Genomic DNA, 18,335 nt, shown 5'->3' with positions numbered 1-18,335 from the left:
TAAATACTTATGCTCTTGAGAGAAGCCACTAGTGAAACCTATGGCCCCCAGGTCTATTTTCCATCATATTAATCTCCCGACGACAAGCTATTTCTGGTGCCGTTTTTATTTTGTTTTCTTTACTTTGCATCTTTATCATAAAATACCAAAAATATTATCTTACCATATATATCAGATCTCACTCTCGTAAGTGACCGTGTAGGGATTGACAACCCCTTATCGCGTTGGTTGCGAGGATTTATTTGTTTTTGTAGGTGCGAGGGACTCGTGCGTGGCCTCCTACTGGATTGATACCTTGGTTCTCAAAAACTAAGGGAAATACTTACGCTACTTTGCTGCATCACCCTTTCCTCTTCAAGGGAAAACCAACGCAATGCTCAAGAGGTAGCAAGAAGGATTTCTAGCGCCGTTGCCGGGGAGGCTTACGCAAGGACAAGTCAAGATTTGGACTCCCGACAACGTGTCATTTCTGGCGCCGTTGCCGGGGAGTCTACGCAAAAGTCAACATACCAAGTACCCATCGCAAACCCTTATCTCCCGCATTACATTATTTGCCATTTGCCTCTCGTTTTCCTCTCCCCCACTTCACCCTTGCCATTTTATTCGCCCTCTCTTTTCCGTTCGTCTTTTCGTTTGCCTTGATGTCTTACTTGGCTCGTTTGCTCGTTTGGTTGAAATAGTTGAGTATTTATTCCTAAACAGAGAAGCTAATATCTATGGATCCTCTTCCGCTTGCCAATCTTTTTAAGAGATCCAATTATGATGAACCAATTCCTAGTGATTTGGATGCACTAGATTATCTTTATAAGGTTTTGCTTGAAATCCGTGAATCTGAAAATTGTGATAAAGTGCTTTATGAAGTGATTCACGATAGATCTTTGAATAAAAAGCATGATTGCAATGATTTTATTATAAATTCTATTGATGTAAATCTATCTATCTATATCTATCTATCTATCTATACCTCTATACCTATACCTATACCTATACCTATACCTACCTATACTAATTACAGACTCCCAAGAAATTAGCACGTTAATTAGAAATTAGGAGCCGTTTATCTTAGGTGGGACCGAATTATTACGGTGTAGATCTTTCGCTAACTCCCTTAATAAGAAATTACATTAAAAAAATATGTGAGCCGTCTCTCTATACTTCTCCCCCAATCTCACGACTCTCTCCTTCTAGGTAAAAAAAATGTGAGCCGTCTCTCTATACCTCTCCCAATCTCACGAATCTCTCCTTCCAGGTCAAAACTAGGTTATGCATGTTTTTCCCATATAGCCTCTCTGTCTCCTGGCCGCCACCGCCGCATCACGTGATTCCGTCCGCCGCCTCGACCTTCTACCTCCGCAAACGCCTCCTCCGAAAACCCTAGCTGCAGCTCATCCTCTGGTGCGGAGATCCGGCGGTCATTGGGATCGTCTTCGTGGCTCCTCCGACCTGCAGCGCGCCCCTCCGTGTGGTGTCCATGTCTCCTGAGTCACCCCTGGCTGATACTTGCATCCAGGAGACTGATCTATCTGGTAATCGTCGCTGACCGGCTGGTCGGTACTGCCATGATCCCTAACCATGATGATGCCTGATGCATGTTCTTATTGCTACACTTTGTAGGAGCTGGAGCGTGGTTAAGTCTACAAGAGAAGGGCTGCTCACGCAGTTGGAGTATTGGTGTGGGTGCAGAGGCATAAAAATGATCGTGATGTAAAACGATTGCAAGAGAAGGGGCAAAACTAGCTGGCCGATAGATACTAGCCTGATACTTTTTATTGGGACTTTATATATTTGTTTCTCTGCTGATTCTCTGACTGGATTAAAAGGAATTTTGTTTTTCGCACAAACACAAGAGAGTTGTTTCCTCCATGAAGATGTACAGACGCACAGGCTTCAACGAATTGCTTTCTGGCGATACAAAGTACCCGTACTTAAGCACATTGATTGATTATTTGAGAATGCCCGTAAGAAGGATTGCTATAGCCTAAGCAAGCTGCTGGATCGGTCAAACTTAAGGACCTTGATTGAATCCTGGAGAACGCACGCGAGGAGCCTGTCTATAGCCTAAGCTAGCTATGGGATCGATCAGCCGGAACAACAGAACGCACAGCACCGGCGGTAATTGTCCAAGTGTGGTCCGGACATGGCCACTAATCGTGGTTAATTCCAACAAGTTATTTGGCCCACTCCTGATGTTTAACAAGTACCATTGTAAGTATTTAAACTCATGTTTCCACCATAGTGCATATGCCGCCATATTTACTATATAGATTGCACGTTTTGAAATTACCATGCGTTCCTGCATACCGTATAACTTGAACAACTCAAACGATTGCAGGGTAGTGCTACCAATTTTTGGAGGAACTCAAGCGATTTATTCCAATATTCAGTCTGACTTCATACTCTCTTGATGTCTTGGTAGTTCAGTTAATTATGTGCAGGGGTTTTTCCCCGGCTGAAATTTCTAGAAACCGGTAGGTAACCAGCGCTTCTGTTACCCACCAAGATATGTCGTTCTCAGCCAATTGTTTTTAATGTTTTTGAATTTGAATTGTTTTTAATGCCCTACGTTAACTAGAACACAAGGCAAAGCTCATCACAGTGGAAACAACTACCATATCCTTTCCTGATGGTTGCAGGATTGAGGTCTCCTTCAGGTACTTCTATATTTTGGTGTCTTACTCTCGCTCTCTGCCGGTGCAAAAATGGAAAAGGGTGGCTGAGAGAATGAATTCCACGACCTCAGCAGGACGTGCGTCGTGACCAAACCACTGGAACAAGCGCAAGTTCGTGTGCATTCTAGGTAAATTGTTGTATATTTTGGGACAAGAAAAATTAAAAACAAAATTCGTTTGAACAATTTCGGACAGAAAAACCCTGAAATTTCCGAGGTTTTTCGGAAATCGAGTCTTCCGGCCTCTACCGAGAGAAAACGGGAGCAAGACAAAAAAACTTGGTTATCTGTTCTTAAATGTAGTAATTATCATGGCTGATCAGCATCAATCTGCCGTCAACTCGCTAAAATTTATTCTTTATTTTCTATTTCAGGGAGCCTTTGTATTTATATTGTTTGTGACTGCATGATTCCTATTTCCCCCTTATTCCAATATTTGTATTCTGCGGATGCCTAAGTCAGCCACATGTTGGAGTATGATTATTCGGCACATATGGGGTTACATTATACGGATGAGAAAAAAGGTAAGCTTTCAAGGGTCATCAACAGCAGTCCGATGCATACTAATATACAAGTGTTTAACCGTGTGAGATATTCTTAATAAGTATTACTTATGCTTTGTCTATTTTTGTGGGCTTGCTCTCAGTCCTACAGGGTGAAAAGATCGTAATCCTTCAAGGGTCATCAACAAAAATTGTAATTTGTATTAATAGAACTTTGTAAATGTGCAAGATATACTTAGAAGTACTATTTATCATTTCTCTATTTTCTTAGGCTTACTCTTAGGCCCTCAGCTATGTTCTTTACGGGGCAATTTTGCTAATGACAAGTTGAAAAAAGTTAAATGATCTGAAAACACACATACTGTAGTATAAATAGGAATTTGTGTTGTGAGTTTGAGGTCTTTTTTCTTATCTCATACAATGTTCAAATTAGTTCTTAGAAATATTCTCTCCAAATTGCATGTTTTTTATTTTGCATGTAGGCTTGCATGCATAAGGCATAAAAGTGTGGGGCAGTGCGATTTCTGGAGCAACCTAGGGGGCTGTTTATTTTGTTTCATTTTCAGTTGGACCTCACCTTCTCTCTTGATTTCTTGAGAGTAATTTTACGACCATTGTTGTTTTCCGCAACAAAAGACTTTTTTTGCGACAAAAAAGAAAAGAATCTTACTTCCACAGTAGATGAAATGGAACTTTGGTGCACTTTCTTTCACATGGTATTTAGCAATGCATATGCATTCTTTAGGGGAGCACTGAAAGGATGAAAAAACATCCATAAAGATATAACCAGAAGCATTCTTATATAAACAATATTGCCATGTATAACAACACTTTAAGTGGTTTCAGTCTTGATTTTTGACAAAATTTATAAGCCCCTACGGTTGTTATACAAAGTTATCTACCATACATACATTCTATTAAATTTCCAGATATAAAAATCAATTGCTCAAAATTCACATAGTAGGATCTCAATGATGATAGAATAATAAGTTGAGTTGCGTCTAATCATTCAGTCATTCTGATACTTTATGTGTTTACAGTGATAGCTAGCCCGTGCAGTTGCACCGGTTGACGACTAGTCTATATCTATATCTATCTATATCTATCTATCTATCTATATCTATCTATCTATATCTCTATACTAATTAGAGACTCCCAAGAAATTACCACGTTAATTAGTAATTACGGGCCGCTCATCTTTGATGGGACCGAATTATTACGGTGGAGATCAACCCGTATATATAGGACCCAAATCTTATTTTCTTTTAGTAGTTAGATTAGATCTAGGCCTGATTCTCAAAAAAACTGAGGCTGCACAATGATTCTCATAAAACACATGAAGTTAGCCTCCGATATTAAGGCTGTGGTTTAGATAAAATAAACATCGGTGGTAGAGTCCTGGTAGTATACGTTCCACCCAAATTATAAAAAAACGTATATATATAGGACCCAAATCTTATTTTCTTTTAGTAGTTAGATTAGATCTAAGCCTGATTCTCAAAAAAAAACTAAGGCTGCACAATGATTCTCATAAAACACATGAAGTTAGCCTCCGATATTAAGGCTGTGGTTTAGACAAAATAAACATCGGTGGTAGAGTACTGGTAGTATACGTTCCACCCAAATTATAAGAAAATGTACACGCACCATTCCTAAGAAATATTATAGCTACATGCACAATCGCTACCTCATGGCTTGATCTGTGTCCTCCTCTAGCCCCTCATCCTCGGTTCTACCACACCACATGTCAATCTCCCTATCCCACAGTAGCCCGGCGGCGATAACGAAGCACCGAATCAACCTAACTTTCTCGGATCACCCACCTGCAGTAGATGGCTAACCTTTTGCTTGCCCATGGGCACTTGATCGATTCTGCCCCATCCTACCCCAAGCAACGCCAAAATACGTACACCTACACAACGGTCAGCCGGCACGATAATAGACAAATGCATGCAACTCGTGTTATGGGATCCAATACAAGAGTAGGTACGTACTTTGCACTTTCTCTGTTGCATCATGGGTAGATTAGTATATAAAATATATAAATAGCTTATTAAGCTAGCTGCATACATGACCTATGACCGAATTACATGTCCATACATGAACCAAAAAAGACAATGTCATGCCTGTATGGATCCTGATTAGTATTGCTAACACTCAGCCTCCATGTGTCCTCCAGGCCATTCCCGGGTGAGAGATTGCGAGCATATTCAACAATATGTTGGAATCAACCTAATTTTCTCGGATCAATCCACCTGCAGTACATGGCTGACCTCTTGCTTGCCCGTCAACACTTGGTCGATTCTGCCCCATGCTAGCCCGAGCAATGCCAAAATACGTACATGTACACACCGGTCGGCCGCCAATAAACGCGTGCATGCAGAGGAGAAATCGCTTTATGGACAAAGGTATGTACTTTGCATTTTCTCTGTTGCATCATGGGTACATTAGTATATAAAATATATAAATACCTTATTAAGCTAGCTGCATACATAACCTATGACCGGATTAAATGTCGGTACATGAACCAAACGAGACGATGTCATGCCTGTATGGATCCTGAATAGTATTGCTAACACTGAGCCTCCCTGGGTCCTCCAGGTCATTCCCTGGTGAAATATTGCGAGGATATTCTACAATATGTATTATGAGCAGACTAATCCAGTAGCGCAATGTAGTGGATAGGGATTATGACAAGGTTCGCTGGGTATATTCACCAAGTTAGAATTTAGTTATTGATCTTCTGTATGTGAGTCAACTGGTCGCTACTTGCAGGAAAAGGTGTGCAACATTATCAGCAGATTTACATGTTCATTCAAACATGTAAACATAAAATCGGGTCTTCCCCATGCGGAATTATGAGGGGTTGTGATGCAGTCTGTCAATATCACCAAGTGCATGTTCTAGGAGATATTTCTCCTTTTTACTTCATCCAATATGGGCCCACACTGATAGGTTAGTGATTTCTTTTTGTTTTTAGCTTCTTGAGACTTTAATATTGTTTTTCGTGTCCCCGAAACTGTCGCGATATATAAGTGGCGATGTAGCTTAGAAGAAAGAAGCTTTTCAAATATATAGTGCATCCCTAAAAAAACTGAGTTGTCAACTGGGCTGCATAAATCTAGGCATATACTAATTAGTTCTAACTTAGATGATATTGCTTCCTCCCTCAGTGTGATCATATATACTCCAATTACTTTAACTAGGCTGTTCTATTTTAGTTTATGCCTTTTGCTCCTTAATTATTAGCACTCAATTTTTAATCATTTTTTGACGAAATGTGCAGGAGAACAAAGCATGGAATCACTAGCACGTTCCTCCTATGGATATTTCATGAATATGACAAGATTCTTCAGGTTATACTTTTGTTCAGAGGAGTTGATGGTGTGTAATCTTCTCTTATATATTTATAGTTGTTCTATGATGTCCCATGTTATCAGATTTCTCTGAAGTAAATGAGGTATTTTTTTTGTCAAAAGGGGTAAATGTGTTCATGACGAAACGTTTCTAGCATCTCTCCTAATACGAGTGCGTTGGTAACTCTTTGTCCTACCTTAAATAGAAGAGTAAATATCTTCTGCCTAGCCATGAAGTAATAAAGTACTTTTTTCTATTGTCTATATCATGTAACTATAGTTGAATTATTTCGTTGGATTCACATTTATTTCTCGGCAAGTATTATTAACATCATACCCCAAACCTAAAATATATTGTAGCCAGCCGATAGAAGCTATTGGGAGGAGTTGCCTGTTGGTGTTACCTTGGGAGGCTTTGCCTGTTGGTGCGCCTTTTTATATCCATTTTAGATTGTTATTTCTCAGAGTTAGAAAGCATGGTGACATGTACATTTACTCCAATGGTTTTGTTTCTCTTTCTAATGAAAAAACGCACACACATTTGGCTGCGAGGTTAAAATCAATTTTTTTCTCAAACAACTTTCATTTTTTCAACTCATTTATATATATAATTAGGAAGATATAGTAATCTCTGCCGAATCTATTTCTCTTCCTTGCAATTATTTAGTCCAGTTTTGTTTTCTACTTTGTAAAGGGGTATTCATCCCATGACACCTCATCGGTACTACGCATTTGATCTGTATGACAATTTGAATATTTGACAGTACTTCCACTTCATATCTATGCGAGTAGAGAAATAATTAAGTTTCTTCTACTGGTGGATTGGATTCGGGCAGCGTTTTGATTTCGCCCTAGGCCGAGATGGCCTCGGCCGAAATCCGGTTTTTTTTGGAGAAAATCAAAACACAGGATTCGGGAGGATATTATACTAAAGGTTTGTATCAGGTTGTTTTTCATAGTATAGGTTGTCGATAATTGAGACGGTTCTCGGGACTTGATTCCTTTTCGTTATAACTGCCAGAGGTGCAAGAGTGTACATACAGCTCAGCGCTTCCACTTGAGTAATATACAGTTACCATACACGATGAAGCCATGTATATTTCTCAACTTCCCAAAATGGCATAACTCATGGGCTCATGTTTATTTACTTCGACAGAATGGCAAGACTATACACATCATGCCGCTCTTTGTGTATATTTAACAAAATAGTGTGCTTTTTTTGCAAAAAATAAAGTAGTGCGCTGTTTGTAAATATATGAATATTATATGTTCCCACAATTGTATGGCTTCTGAATTGTTAATGACCGCATCATTATGCCTAATGATTTTGTATTTTCAATGAGCTAATGGCACATGCCAAATAAATTATTGATATTGTATGGACAATATACTATCATCATCTTGAATAAATTAAAATATTAGTTGTGTGTATGGTTACATCCACAAACTATTGTGTTTAAATAGTAGACTTTCAGGAGCTCAATACAAAGCTTATGTATTCATGATTAGCTATGATTCTACACATAACCAATACTTTTCAAAATTATTATACAAAGCTACTATCTAAATAACTAGCCCGTGCAATCGCACGGGTTGACGACTAGTTATGCTAATAATATGCAAAACCCTAAGCTTGGGGATGCTAGTTTTGCTATGCCCACTACCTGTTGCAATAATCATGATCTTGAAAATTTATTTAAGCCCCATGATGAATATAAGATTGATAATAGTGTTTCCAATAATATTGAAAGTGGGTTTGGAAGAGTGTCAACTTTAGATCCCACATATTTGCATAATATTCAATCTTATGAAATTTTTGATAAAAGTGGGCTTGGAGAAATCATGAGTTTAGTTAATGATAATCCCACTATTTTGGAAGAGTGTCAACTTCGCATGCATGTGGATCGTGTTGAGAATATGTTATGTGATAGCTATATTGTTGAATTTTCTTATGATCTTGCATGTAACTATTATGACAGAGGAAAATATGGTTATAGAAATTTTCATGTTACTAAATTACCTCTCGTTATGTTGAGATTGCTATTGTTCCTTTCCGCTTCCTTGCATATGCTAGTTTTTGCTTGCTATGATAATTTGTTTTTCTATAAGATGCCTATGCATAGGAAGTATGTTAGACTTAGATATGTTTGTCACGTGTTTTATGATGCTCTGTTTGTGCCTCAATTCTTTTCTTTCATGTGAGCATCATTAAAATTATCAATGCCTAGTTAAAAGGCTTTAAAGAAAAGCGCTTGTTGGGAGACAACCCAATATTTTTCTTTGCTGTTATTCAATAAATATTTGATCTAGCCTCTGGTTAGATGTGTTTTTATGTTTTAATTAGTGTTTGTGCCAAATTTAACCTATAGGATCTTCTTGGATGATAGTTATTTGATCTTGCATAAAATTCCAGAAACTTTCTGTTCACGAAAACAATTGTTAAAAATCACCAGAACGTGATAAAATATTGATTCCAATTGCTGCTGATCAATAAACAAATTTTATAGGTATTCCTATTTTGGCTGATTTTTTGGAGTTCCAGAAGTTTGCGTTAGTTACAGATTACTACAGCTGTTCTGTTTTTGACAGATTCTGTTTTTCGTGTGTTGTTTGCTTATTTTGATGAATCTATGGCTAGTAAAATAGTTTATAAACCATAGAGTAGTTGGAATACAGTAGGTTTAACACCAATATAAATAAATAATGAGTTAATTACAGTACCTTGAAGTGGTCTTTTGTTTTCTTTCGCTAACGGAGCTCACGAGATTTTTTGCTGAGTTTTGTGTTGTGAAGTTTCCAAGTTTTGGGTGAAAGATTTGATGGATTATGGAACAAGAGCCTAAGCTTGGGGATGCCCACGGCACCCCCAAGATAATCTAAGGACACCCAAAAGCCAAAGCTTGGGGATGCCCCCGAAGGCATCCCCTCTTTCGTCTACTTCCATCGGTAACTTTACTTGGAGCTATATTTTTATTCACCACATGATATGTGTTTTGCTTGGAGCGTCTTGTATGATTTGAGTCTTTATTTTTTAGTTTACCACAATCATCTTTTCTGTACACACCTTTTGAGAGAGACACACATGATTTGGAAATTATTAGAATACTCTATGTGCTTCACTTATATCTTTTGAGTTATATAGTTTTTGCTCTAGTACTTCACTTATAGAGCACGGTGGTGGATTTGTTTTATAGAAACTATTGATCTCTCATGCTTCACTTAGATTATTTTGAGAGTCTTAAATAGCATGGTAATTTGCTTAAATAATCCTAATATGCTAGGTATTCAAGATTAGTAAAAACTTTCTTATGAGTGTGTTGAATACTAAGAGAAGTTTGATGCTTGATGATTGTTTTGAGACATGGAGGTAGTGATATCAAAGTTGTGCTAGTTGAGTAGTTGTGAATTTGAGAAATACTTGTGTTGAAGTTTGCAAGTCCCGTAGCATGCACGTATGGTAAACGTTATGTAACAAATTTGAAACATGAAGTGTTCTTTGATTGTCCTCCTTATGAGTGGCGGTCGGGGACGAGCGATGGTATTTTCCTACCAATCTATCCCCCTAGTAGCATGCGTGTAGTACTTTGTTTCGATGACTAATAGACTTTCGCAATAAGTATGTGAGTTCTTTATGACTAATGTTGAGTCCATGGATTATACGCACTCTCACCTTTCCATCATTGCTAGCCTCTTCGGTACCGTGCATTGCCCTTTCTCACATTGAGAGTTGGTGCGAACTTCGCCGGTGCATCCAAACCCCGTGATATGATACGCTCTTTCACACATAAACCTCCTTATATCTTCCTCAAAACAGCCACCATACCTACCTATTATGGCATTTCCATGGCCATTCCGAGATATATTGACATGCAACCTTCCACCATTCCGTTTATCATGACACGTTCATCATTGTCATATTGCTTTGCATGATCATGTAGTTGACATAGTATTTGTGGAAAATCCACTATTCATAATTCTTTCATACATGTCACTCTTGGTTCATTGCATATCCCGGTACACCGCCGGAGGCATTCATATAGAGTCATACTTTGTTCTAGTATTGAGTTGTAAATAAATAGAAGTGTGATGATCATCATTTTCTAGAGCATTGTCCCAAGTGAGGAATAAAAAAAAGAGAAAGGCCATAAAAAAAGAAGGCCCAAAAAAATGAGAGAAAAAGGGAGAAGGGACAATGTTACAATCCTTTTACCACACTTGTGCTTCAAAGTAGCACCATAATCTTCATGATAGAGAGTCTCTAGTTTTGTCACTTTCATACACTAGTGGGAATTTTTCATTATAGAACTTCGCTTGTATATTCCAACAATGGGCCTCCTCAAGTGCCCTAGGTCTTCGTGAGCAAGAAAGTTGGATGCACACCCACTTAGTTTCTTTTGTTGAGCTTTCCTATATTTATAGCTCTAGTGCATCCGTTGCATGGCAATCCCTACTCCTTGCATTAACATCAATCGATGGGCATCTCCATAGCTCATTGATTAGCCTCGTTGATGTGAGACTTTCTCTTTTTTTGTCTTCTCCACATAACCCCCATCATCATATTCTATTCCACCCATAGTGCTATATCCATGGCTCACGCTCATGTATTGCGTGAAGGTTGAAAAAGTTTGAGATTACTAAATTATGAAACAATTGCTTGGCTTGTCATCGGGGTTGTGCATGATGAGAGCATTTTTGTGTGACGAAAATGGAGCATGACTAAACTATATGATTTTGTAGGGATGAACTTTCTTTGGCCATGTTATTTTGAGAAGACATAATTGCTTAGTTAGTATGCTTGAAGTATTATTATTTTTATGTCAATATTGAACTTTTATCTTGAATCTTTCGGATCTGAATATTCATACCACAATTAAGAAGAATTACATTGAAATTGTGCCAAGTAGCATTCCACATCAAAAATTCTGTTTTTATCATTTACCTACTCCAGGACGAGCAGGAATTAAGCTTGGGGATGCTTGATACGTCTCCAACGTATCTATAATTTTTTATTGTTCCATGCTATATTATATTTTGTTTTGGACATTATTGGGCTTTATTATACACTTTTATATTATTTTTGGGGCTAACCTATTAACCGGAGGCCCAGCCCAGAATTGCTGTTTTTTGCCTATTTCAGAGTTTCACAGAAAAAGAATATCAAACGGAGTCCAAACGGAATGAAACCTTCGGGGACGTGATTTTCGGAACGAACGTGATCCAGAGGACTTGGACCCTACGTAAAGACATCAAACAGGAGGCCATGAGGTAGGGGGCGCCTGCCCCCCCCCCCCCAGGCGTGCCCTCCACCCTCGTGGGCCCCCTGTTGCTCCACCGACGTACTCCTTCCTCCTATATATACCTACGTACCCCCAAACTACCAGATACGGAGCCAAAAACCTAATTCCACCGCCGCAACCTTCGGTACCCGTGAGATCCCATCTTGGGGCCTGTTCCGGAGCTCCGTCGGAGGGGGCATCGATCACGGAGGGCTTCTACATCAACACCATAGCATCTCCGATGATGTGTGTAGTTTACCTCAGACATTCGGGTCCATAGTTATTAGCTAGATGGCTTCTTCTCTCTTTTTGGATCTCAATACAATGTTCTCCCCCTCTCTCGTGGAGATCTATTCGATGTAATCTTTTTTTGCGGTGTGTTTGTTGAGACCGATGAATTGTGGGTTTATGATCAAGTTTATCTATGAACAATATTTGAATCTTCTGAATTCTTTTATGTATGATTGGTTATCTTTGCAAGTCTCTTCGGATTATCAGTTTGGTTTGGCCTACTAGATTGATCTTTCTTGCAAAGGGAGAAGTGCTTAGCTTTGGGTTCAATCTTGCGGTGTCCTTTCCCAGTGACAGTAGGGGCAGCAAGGAGTAGTAGATGCAGGTAGGAGTCGGTCTACTTGTCTCGGACGTGATGCCTATATACATGATCATACCTACATATTCTCATAACTATGCTCAATTCTGTCAGTTGCTCAACAGTAATTTGTTCACCCACCGTAAATACTTATGCTCTTGAGAGAAGCCACTAGTGAAACCTATGGCCCCCGGGTCTATTTTCCATCATATTGATCTCCCGACAACAAGCTATTTATGGCGCCATTTTTATTTTGTTTTCTTTACTTTGCATCTTTATCATAAAATACCAAAAATATTATCTTATCATATCTATCAGATCTCACTCTCGTAAGTGACCGTGTAGGGATTGACAACCCCTTATCGCGTTGGTTGCGAGGATTTATTTGTTTGTGTAGGTGCGAGGGACTCGTGCGTGACCTCCTACTGGATTGATACCTTGGTTCTCAAAAACTGAGGGAAATACTTACGCTACTTTGCTGCATCACCCTTTCCTCTTCAAGGGAAATCCAACGCAATGCTCAAGAGGTAGCAAGAAGGATTTCTAGCGCCGTTGCCGGGGAGGCTTACGCAAGGTCAAGTCAAGATTTGGACTCCCGACAACGTGCCATTTCTGGCGCCGTTGCCGAGGAGTCTACGCAAAAGTCAACATACCAAGTACCCATCGCAAACCCTTATCTCCCGCATTACATTATTTGCCATTTTCCTCCCGTTTTCCTCTCCCCCACTTCACCCTTGCCGTTTTATTCGCCCTCTCTTTTCCGTTCGTCTTTTTGTTTGCCTTGATGTCTTACTTGGCTCGTTTGCTCGTTTGGTTGAAATAGTTGAGTATTTATTCCTAAACAAAGAAGCTAATATCTATGGATCCTCATCCGCTTCCCTTCACCCGTAGGGTGGTCAAGCTCGAGGTCCTCAAATCCGTCTATTATTTCATCCACCATCACCCTAGCATATCCTTCTGGAATCGGCCGGCAGTGAAAAGTTGCACCAGGTTCAGGAGGTGCAACAGAGCCAACAACCGCCTTGACTTTCAATTTCAGCCATTGCGGCGTAAAGGTGGCAATGTTGAGACTCCGTGATAGCATCCACGGGGTAGCTAGCAGGAGCCGTGAAGACAGGCTCCCGAAGCAGCTCGATGGAAGCCACGCTGCTTCTCCACTAAGATGGCGGGGTAGCTTCGGCAGGTCGCTTGCTGCGAACTGCATCTCGTTCCTCTAGCGCTTGTACCCTTGCGTGCAGCGCCTGTAGTTCGGTCAACTCCACTTTCTTCTTCCTCTCCCCGCATTTGTAACCGCCTGCGCCGGGAAACCCAGCCTTCAATAAAACGGAGCCTGGCGTGCCTCGTGTCCATCCAGGGTGCTCAGGATTCCCGAGGGCCATTGTGAGCTCGTCGTTCTCTCTGTCCGGAACGAATGTCCCTTCCTGCGCTTTTTTGATTAACTCCTGAAGCCTCATGATGGGTGTATTCAGCTGCTCGTCTGTCCAAACGCACTTCCCTGTTTCAGGGTCCAATGTTCCCCCAACCCCGAAGAACCAAGACCTTGAACGGTCTAGCCAGCGCAATGTCTCTGGTTTGATCCCTTTATCTTGTAGGTCATTCTCAGCCTTGTCCCACAACGGCCGGGCTTTCAGGTAGCCACCTGACCCCGTGCGATGGTGATGCTTCTTATTTGCAGCATTTATCTTGTTTGTCGCTGACATCTTCTTGGCCTTCTCAGATTTCTTTTGGGCGACAAATGCGTCCCAGTATCTTTGATCTTCTCAAATCGGCCGATGAATTCTGGAGTCTTGTCATTATCGACAAATGTTGATTTCAGCTCATTCTTCCACCTCCTGAATAGCTCAACCATATTCTTAAGAGCATGAGCCTTGATCAATGGCTCTTTAACTGGCTTCTCCGGATCCTCCTCTGGCGGTAGGGTGAAATTTGCCTTCAGCATGGTCCAAAGATCAGCTTTCTGCCTATCGTCGACATAAGACACCCCAGAGTCTTCGTCCTTAGGCTTAAACCATTGCTCGATGCTGATCGGGATCATGTCCCTAACAAGAACCCCGCACTAGGCAGAAAATGCTTGCTTGGTCCGGAGGGGTTCAATCGGTTGGCCATCACGATCAATTTCGGTGATCGTGTACCTTTCATCCGAGCGCAACTTTCTCTTCGGGCCTCGTCTCGTTACCTCAATTTTGCTTGATCCGGAGGGCTAGAAAAGAAGAAAGAAGAGAGTTAATATGTGTACATACCAAAAACAATTAATGCATCAATTAACTATAGTCAGCACATGCTTAATTAATATATATACCTGGCCGGACTCCGTTCGGTCACCGGAGCCGTCATCACGGTGTCCTTCTTCCACCGGCATTCGGTCACCGGAGCCATCATAATCATGTCCTTCCTCCTCCATTGTTCGATCACCGTAGCCTGCTTCTTCTTCCAGACCATCGGTGTCCTTGAGAAACGACAAGACGGCATCACTTTCGGCTGCGATTATGTCCCCCAACACCGCTTCTGTTGCTTCGTCTCGGGGGTGCTCCATAGTTTCTGCAAATATTTACAACATGGCAATTATTATTCAAACATGACAGATGGATATATTAGTGGCAAGCGTAGAACTAGCTAGCTAATCACAATAAGGAATCATATTAGTGGCCTCGACGCTTCTCTAGGGTTTGGGGTGGCCTCGGCAACGCTTCAAGGGTTTGGGGTGGCCTCGACAACGCTTCAAGGGTTTGGGGTGGCCTCGACGACAGCGCTCTTTTAACTTGGTAAATTTGGGTGGCCTCGAGAGAGTCTGTCGGGTAGGGGCGCGGCGGGAGGGGGTAGGAGACCGACATCATTTTTTCTAGGGTTTGGGTGTCCTCGAGAGTTTTGGTCGAGCGAGAGGGCCGGGGGGTGCTCCTGTGGTATAAGTTATCGCGGTCGAGAGGGGGTATATATATCGACCACCCCTCATGTCGAAGTTATCGGGGAGGGGTTTATATGGACAACGATGACACACATACATGGGAAAATAATGTTATCGGGGACGGGGTATATCGACCCCCCCCCCCTCATGTTGAAGTTATCGGGAGGGGATATATCGACAACGACATACCCGATAAAAAATAAAAAGACGAAGAATAAATGAAAAGAGGAGAAGAAGAAAGGAATAGAGGAGAAGATCGAAGAAAAAAAAAGAAGAAAAAAAAGAGGAGAAGAAGAAAGGAATAGAGGAGAAGAAGAAAAAAAAGAATTTTCTGTTTTTTCTTCTTCTCCTCTATTCCTTTCTTCCTCTCCTCTTCTTTTTCTTCTTTTTTCCTCTTCTTGTTTATTTCTCCTCTTCTTCCTCTCCTCTTCTTCTCCTTTCTTCCTCTTCTTATTTTCCTTTTTCCTCTCCTTCTTTTTCTTCTTCTTCCTTTCCTAGCTAGATATATAAAACTTTTCTAAAAATGTAACTTTTGCATATATAAAACTTTTTCTTCTTCTTCCTTCTTCCTTCTTCCTTCTCTTCCTTCTTCCTAAATATATAAAACTTTTCTAAAAATGAAACTAACCTAAAATGTACTAAATCAGAGAACATATATAGATAAAACTTTTCTAAAAATCTAACTTTTGCATATATGTATTTTTAAAACATCATGCATATTACAATTAAAAAAATACATACATACATACAAAAACATGTAAAAATACATACATACATATATGAACATACATCAAAAAAATACATATATCTAAAAAATACATACATAGATATATGAAAATCTAAAAACATGTAAAAACAAGCATATATAACTAAAAAAGCACGGCGGCGGCGGGGCCGGCAGGGGCGGGGTGCTAACAGAGGGACGCGTCGGGGCAGGAGCAGGGCGGCACGGCGGGCAGCGTCCGGGCGGGCAGGGGCGCGCGGCGTGTGGCGTCGAGGCGGGCAGGGGCGCGCGGCGGGCGGTGTCGTTGCGAGCAGGGGCGCGGGGAGTGGCGGCGACGTCTGGGCAGAGGGCAATGGCGACGGCGGCGGCGACAGTGAGGTGGAGCAGCCCGACGGCGTCGGCGATGACGCGGTGGAGCAGCCTGACAGCGTCGGGGCAGGGCTCGGCGGCGACGGCGAGGTGGAGCAGCCTGACGGCGTCGGGGCAGGGCTCGGCGGCGACGGTGACGAGGAGCAGAGTGGGGGCGTCGGGGCGGAGAAGCAGTGATGTTTGCAGAAACTGCTAAGTGTTTTCTTATATAGACGAAGCATTGGTCCCGGTTGGTGCGAACCGGGACCAATGCCCCCCTTTAGTCCCGGTTGGTACCACCAACCGGGACAAAAGGTCTCTTTTCTGCAGCCCAAAGGGCGGGAAGCAGAGGCCTTTAGTCCCGGTTGGTGGCACCAACCGGGACTAAAGGGGGGGCATTGGTTCCGGTTGGTGCCACGAACCGGTACCAATGCAGCCCTTATTAGTCCCGGTTGGTGGCACCAACCGGGACCAAAGGCCTCTTGCTGCCCGCGTCGCGGCCAAAAGTTTAGTCCCACCTCGCTAGTTGAGAGGGCTCGAGAGTGGTTTATAAGTGCTGCTGCGCCCACCCTCTCGAGCTCCTATCAACTGCAGGCTTCCGGGCATAATCTGTCACTATGTGCATGCGGGCCTACTAGGCCTCCCGCAGGCCTGAATCCTGGCCCATGGTTGGGTTTCTAGTCATATTCAGGCGTGGTGGCCCAGTAGGTGGCACTTTTTTTATTTATCTTATTAAAGTTTATTTATTTTACTTTATTAAAGTTTATTTTGTTTCTACTTATTTATTTTATTAAAGTTTATTTTATTTTATTTTGTTTTGTTTCTACTTATTTATTTTATTAAATTTTAATTTATTTTATTTTGTTTCTACTTATTTATTAAAGTTTATTTTGTTTCTTTCTGCTTTTCATGTTTTGAACAGAAAATACTTTGATAATTTTAGTTCCATAAATTTTATATAATTTTAGTTTAAAAAATACTAGAGGTTTATAAAAGCTTTTTAGTTGATTCCTTTTGCGATTAGAGTTTTACAAAAGTTTTCTAGTTGATTTTATTTTTGCTATAAAAGAATATTATAGTTTTGTTTTAGTTGATCATAACAGAATATTTTAATTGATTATTTTTGAGCTAAATGATGTGGCTTTTTAGTTGATCAGGGTTTCGGACGAAATCTCATCTATTACAAAGGGATTTCATTTTTTTGAACTTATTTGAACTCCAGACTTTTTGTGTGTTCAAAATGCACCATTCAAAGCCACATCATCAATTTTCAACTCTTTCTGACTTCATTTGTTATTTTTCATGCATTTACTGATTTTTTTAGCTATAAGACCCTGAAATTCAAAAGCAATTCAATGAACTCTGAAAAGGTTGAAATTTGGCATGGTATCATCATTTCACCCACATAGCATGTGCTAAAAAGTTGAGAGGGTTACGGCAAAAACTAGATGCAGTTCGTGTACAAAACGGATAATGTCTTCTTTCGAAGTATCAAGGTTTCATTCGGAAACTCATTTTTTGAACTTATTTGAACTCCAGACTTTTTGTGTGTTCAAAATTCACCATTCAAAGCCACATCATCAAGTTTCAACCCTTTCTGACTTCATTTGTTATTTTTCATGCATTTACTGATTTTTTTTAGCTATAAGACCCTAAAATTCAAAAGCATTTCAAATGAACTCTGAAAAGGTTGAAATTTGGCATGGTATCAACATTTCGCCCACATAGCTTGTGCTAAAAAGTTGAGAGGGTTACGGCAAAACTAGATGCACTTCGTGTACAAAACGGACAATGTCTTCTTTCGAAGTATGAGGGTTTCATACGGAAACTCACCTGTTACAAAGGGATTTCATTTTTTTGAACTTATTTGAACTCCAGACTTTTTGTGTGTTCAAAATGCACCATTCAAAGCCACATCATCAATTTTCAACCCTTTCTGACTTCATTTGTTATTTTTCATGCATTTACT

General features: G+C 40.7%; 1 long non-coding RNA gene across 1 annotated transcript; it reads left to right on the top strand.

Annotated features, from left to right (window-relative positions):
- The first annotated feature begins 1,236 nt into the window (after positions 1 to 1,236).
- LOC123168510 (uncharacterized) lies at positions 1,237 to 8,228 on the top strand. The gene is made up of 9 exons (XR_006484390.1): positions 1,237 to 1,526; positions 1,615 to 2,205; positions 2,333 to 2,468; positions 2,634 to 2,797; positions 3,043 to 3,192; positions 5,351 to 5,579; positions 5,773 to 5,869; positions 5,947 to 6,126; positions 6,458 to 8,228. It is a non-coding gene; the product is annotated as an uncharacterized lncRNA (long non-coding RNA).
- Positions 8,229 to 18,335: the final 10,107 nt, after the last annotated feature.

The sequence above is a fragment of the Triticum aestivum genome, chromosome 7D (assembly GCF_018294505.1).
Source record: "Triticum aestivum cultivar Chinese Spring chromosome 7D, IWGSC CS RefSeq v2.1, whole genome shotgun sequence".
Classification (NCBI taxonomy): Eukaryota; Viridiplantae; Streptophyta; class Magnoliopsida; order Poales; family Poaceae; genus Triticum; species Triticum aestivum.
Note: the sequence above shows the minus strand (reverse complement) of the source record. Positions and strands in the feature narration are given on the sequence as shown.